Below are 6,001 nucleotides of genomic sequence, written 5' to 3'. Positions count from 1 at the left end.
TTTTATTCCGTCAAATTTTTGTTGGTGTTATGCATTGTAAATAATGGGAAAAGGCAGATCGTTTTAATCCGTCGCATATTGCAAAACTGATGGCCAAAGGTAGTCATCGAAACCCTCTGTTCACTGAATTAAAACGGAATTTTCACATAAAATCATCATTGAACCCAGTGCTGAAAATCATATATCATGCGTTTTTTTTTTTTATTATTATTTATTTTATTTTCTTCTGGTTTTAAGTTATTCAGATTTATATTTTCCGTCTGTCTCCAGTGTAGATGCAAACTTTCTTCCATTTCCCATGATTATTGGATACAGATTGCTGCGGAATCCTACTCTCCGGCCAAACAGGAAGTTGTAACCTGACTTCCTGTTCTCTCCCCGCATTGTTTTAGCAGGCCGAGCGTTTCTTCCAGCCGTGTAGTCCCTCTTAAGAATATCATGACATTTAAATCGGTCATTCGGTTATTGATACTCGGCGAAAAGGGAAAAAATTAAATGTTGTAAATATGTATTCAGATCCTACAAAATCTGAAGAAATGTGTTGTTTCTTTCAGTTACGGGATGGACGAGTATTTATTATTTTTTTTTTTTACATTTTTTGTGGCCGAGTATTTCTATTAACGCAGGATACACCATTACTCCTTTGTTTCTTCTTGTTTTGGTTGATTTGTTGCAGCCTATATATTTCTTTTACAAATTCCATCTTTTTTTTCTTTTTTTTTTTTTGAAAGCTTTAAATGCCTTTTGTGTCCCCGTGGGGGGCCGTGTCTAATTTAGACATGTTGGGGTAGAACTTGGAATATTTGGGTACCCACAGCTACCAATTGTAGCGGCCACTAGAGCTCTGTTTTATAGACTCAATAAATTAGCTGATGTGTTACCAATAACCCGTAAAATTGCATTAATCCTGTTCCAGATCATCATCGATGGCTGAATTTCCTAAGCAAACGCCATACTCCAGACAAAATGCTACCCTGACCTACAAATAGCATGAATTCCTCTCTCTCTCTGCTGTGTTTTCCTTTTCTTGTATAAGTAGCTCTTGGGTTTGGTATTATATGGCATAAGAGCTTAAGAACCTGCAAACAACCCATAGAGTTAGTTGGCTTAGCGGGAACTACCGGTCATTTCCCTTGCAGAAACCCAATTTTTTAATAAAAAAAAAAAAAAAAAAAAAAAAAAATATATATATATATATATATATATATATATATATATATATATTATACATATTTTCTCTGAATTTGGTCCTTGTTGATACAACCGTTATCTGTAAGGCCATAATACTGAAATACCAAATGCCTCTTTATTTACTCTGAAACCAAGTCCTTTTGCTTACCATAGGATAGAATTTATCATTAAATCACAGCCTTTCATCATATTTTTCCCTGTTTATGGTTAAACGGAGATTAAATACTGTAAATGTATTTACTCAAACCCCTGGGAAGGTAATTGTTAGAAACAGATGCGATAGGGATTAAAGAAGTCACCGATTTCCATAAAGATGCTATTAGGTTCTAATTGGCTTGGGTTCTATTTAGAATTGCAGACGGAATTGCAGATAGAAACGTAGTTACGGTATTCCCCGAATGTTCTGGGAAGTTCCATCAATAAATTGAAACAATATTGCGTTATAATCAAATTGTAATGCAAGAGGATGACATTTTAACCTTTTAATTTAATGTTTGGAGAGACTTTGAAAGTTCCTGTATTTTTTATTTTATTTTTTTAAGCAAGCAAGACTGAAATCATATACTTTTTTTTTATATAGATTAGCGTTTCAGAACCACCATACAAAATTCTGGAACTGAATAGCGCTACGCGTTCCTTCGCTTAAGAAAGTCCATTTAATAGCCGAGTGAATATTTGGTTACTCTGTTTCACGTTTGTTGTCCGGTATTGTATTTTTTTTTTTTTTAAACCCCGTCTCTAAATCCCAGAACATCTCTCCTATAATAAAGCTTTGACCATGAGAATGTGAGAAATATGTGATCTGCGGTATGACTGTGGAGTATTGCTGCTGAAGGGCGTTTTGACACCTGAAGACACAGATAATCGTTAGAAAACTGCTTCCGACTTTGATCAAATCCACTTTGAAACTTTTCCCGTCTACTAAGCAGCTCTCAGAGGATCTACGGTGGAATTTACTTTTGCAGCAGTTAAGCTCCGAGGGAAGATTCGTGTTACAATATTAAATCTCTCTCCGCTTTTCCTCTCTGCTCGTCGAGATGATGCTAGTAGACCTTCTGTGGCACGCGGCAGACTCCCTCGGAGGAGATGCAGGCATTGTTTTCATCGATAAGCTAAAAACAGCTTGGCATCACGTAACAAGTTCCTCGGCTCACCCCCCCTGCGGTGCAGTAACAGAAAGCGCAGCCGAGTGAGACAAAATAAAACAAAAAAGCAAGACTAAATAAGCAAGAGAACCAACCATGGCAGCGTTTCCATGTTTTTCTGTAGGCTATGAACATTATAATAAGTTTTATTGTTTTTTTCTTTTCGATAGAACTGCTTGATACGTCTCAGTGAAATGAATCTGAAATATACAGTGCCCTTTAGAATTACCTGGTCTTCTGAATGAACTCGTTCATAAAATGTGATCTGATCTACATTTAAGTGGCACGTATACTCAGATACAATGTGCTGAAACTAATAACGTACAAACAATACTTATATATAACGTAACTATTTGACTTACAGATCAGCAGGGCTCTGCTCAGTATCTTATAATCTAGTTATAATCTTTTGATATATTTATTGAATCGGTTCCAATGAATCCTTCAAGCCTTTAACTGATACTCTAGGGTTCTTTTTACCTCAGTGGGCATTCTGCGTTGTGCCCTTGGAGTCATCTTGGCTTGTAGAGTGAGTAGCCACAGTACTAAATTATCTCCGTTTATAAACAATTTGTGTAACCGTGGACTGATGAATTGTAAACTCGTTGAGATTACATTGTAACCCTTTCCGGTTTTATGCAAATTAAATACTCTTGATTGTAGGTCTTTTGAGATTTTTTTTGTGAGGTATGGCTTACATCAGCAGATGCTTCTTGTAGATCGGAAATTTAAAATGTTTCAGTGTTTTTTTTGTTTTTTTCCTCCCATGTCAAAGTAGTTCTAAAACTCGCCTCCAATCTCCTTTCATCAAGTGGACTAGAGGTTTGCTAACTCCCGACTCCAATTAGCTTTTGTTGAAGTGATTAAGATAGAGGTTCTCACACACACACACTGTGAATGTTTGAGTGATGTATTCAATATGGACAAGAACAATACAATCATTTGTGTGTTATTGGTTAAAACAGGTTGTTTGTTCATTATTGTAACTTAGATGAAGATAAGTCAAAATTCTGATTATACATAAATGGAGTAATTTTTTCTTTATACTTACAGCATCTGTATCTGTATTTTTGTGATCACTGTGTTTTTGCCATTAACTCTTATTGGGGTTTAATCAGTTCAAGTATTTAGATTTCTTGTAATCGCTCTGCATTACGGACCCGGCATAACCTGCAGTTTATTGAATTTCTTGAGTGCCATCTTGTTGCCTTCTTGTGGTTTTAAAACAACTGACGCATCGTGAACTTGAATCACACCTAATAACCTTTGGTTTAGTGGATGAACCCATAAATCTTATGTTTAATGGCCAACAATTGCTTATTTGTAGTTTATAAGTTCACTTCAATGCAAGTATATCTGTTCTGGACAGCTTGCTTCTTCTGAGAATAAAAGCATGGAATCGGCCCCATTCGGCCCCCCGTCTAGTCGCCCGTTTCTCCTGCGGTAAAGACTCAAACCTTAATCAGTTGTTGGTCTTGTCTTAGATTCAGGATCCCATGCATGTTTAATTAATTATATCACTCGTGCTTCACCTCAGAAGACAAATCGCACCTAAGTACCAGGTTTCACTGTTTGTCTTTGGTTAACCCCAAAGGCTCGTCATCTGTGCTCCTTTCTTGATGGAATATCTCTCTAACCATCATCCCAGACACGCTGGACAGAAGTCATAGGCAGTCCCCTTTACCCAATAGAGACTCTTATTTGGCCGACACGCATGCCCTTCGTGTGAAGTATTTACTTTGTGCGTGTGCGGGAAATGGAGGGAAATCACTCAGCACGTATAGCAAAAATATGCGCGTTCCCCCCCCCCCTATTCTTTTAAACATATGTAATTATTCCAACTGTTCAATTATGAAACCTCAACTTTTCCCACCGCTCGTAACGGCAGACGGAAGAGATCAAAACAGATTGTTTTGTCGTTTGTGTCAGAATGTTCATCGACTCCCAGTCATATGTTTCCAAAAAGAACATCAAACAATTATTCATCTTAACGCTTCCCCTCCTTCACATTCAAAATATCTTCATGTGGGATGGGAAATATTTATTTAGAGATCAAGGTTGGAGTCTTTGAGTAGGAGAACGAGCAGGCCAGATGGGCCAGCTGAACCCTTTTAATGTATATGTTCTCGTTTAACTCACGTGGTATGGGTTTTAATTCACGCTCGTTGCTTTTCCTTTTGTTTTTATTTAATGTTCTCCCCTTTTTATGGGGGGGGGGGGCTGAAGAGATATTTGCTGGTGGCGGCCAAGGCGCCAAAGCTTCTAAATCTGCAAGCTGTTTGTGCACTGTGGATTGATATTAATGCATCCCTTACTAGCCCTGTAATAACTCAAGCTTCCTAATAAAACTGTCTTTATAACTTCATAAACGTGCCCCCCTATCGGCACGGTTCATCTGTCTTCCTAATTGAGAAGACTCTGCTTTATTACAGAGAATCGGACAACGAACTCATTAAGTTACTGAAAAAAATGAGTAGGTATTATGCACATTTGCTGAAACGATAGTACGATTTAATGCGCCTTTTTATGTATCTACGCTTTATAACGTCCTTAACACATCGCAGAGTATGTTGTGGGCAATTTCTGAACGTAGCTGCGGACGGCACGTACCCCCGTTTTTGAGGTCCGTTATCTGTTTTAACCATTAAAGAGATTTCTGCGGTGCCCCTGCTTAGGCGGATTAGGATAGGCACACGTCGGGGTGTTTGGGTCAGATATATGTTTCCTGGCCCCCGTCTGTTGCCTGTATCGACTTTTTATGCTACAATAAGATTTTCATCAGACTCATCAAACCGTAACATAAAAATTACACAAAAACTCCCCAAAGCGCTCTACAGGGACATGGAAAATAATCCAGCACCTGCGAAATATTCAAACGGTGTCGTAAACACCGATACCCCAAACCACTCGTATAATGCTTTTTAAATATTCATGGTATCTGGCTGTGGCTCGTGTCACGTTTATTTATTTACATTGTCTGCGGTTTATTCCCATCGGATGATGCGCTACTGTCGTGGCTTTTAACTCGATATATATCATCCATTTAGTCCTGAAAAGTCATGCTCGATGTAAACAAGTTGTATTTTTCAAGTTAAATTGGAAAAAGGATTCAGCTCTAACGTGAATGTTGTTTTTTTTTTCTTTTTTTTTTCTCTTCCCTTAATTGCATTTAAAGTCGAAAATGGAAAGCTCAAGCTGCACAGGGGCCAATAATAAATAAATAAATAAATAAAAAAGGGGGGGTGGTTTCCATAGCAACTGCCGCAGCAAACTCATGCCATCCCTGTAAGAGGACTTAAAGATATAAGGGCTGTTGACAATGGGAAAGAAGTCGGCTGTTTTGTTTAGAGAAGCTCTCTTGGCCGACCCGGCTTCTGCCGCCTGAACGCTGCAGTGTAATATCCTTCAGCAATAAAGAGTCAATGGAGGGGGGACGGAGGCGAGCGCCGCTGCGTCGTGACTGCTGAAAGTTACTCCTTTAATCAGTCGGAGCTGTTTACCTAATCGCAGAGTGCTTGGCTTATAAAAAAAATCCACATTCTCCTTATTGTTCTACAGAAGTTACATTGTTGTTGTGAATAGAACAGATAATTGTTCTGCCGGGAGAACGGTTGGTAGCGGCCACGATGCAGAATTTAGAGCCGGAATAGTCCCAGTGCTACGAG

The sequence above is a fragment of the Spea bombifrons genome, chromosome 13 (assembly GCF_027358695.1).
Source record: "Spea bombifrons isolate aSpeBom1 chromosome 13, aSpeBom1.2.pri, whole genome shotgun sequence".
NCBI lineage: Eukaryota > Metazoa > Chordata > Amphibia > Anura > Pelobatidae > Spea > Spea bombifrons.
This window is presented reverse-complemented; position numbering follows the sequence as displayed.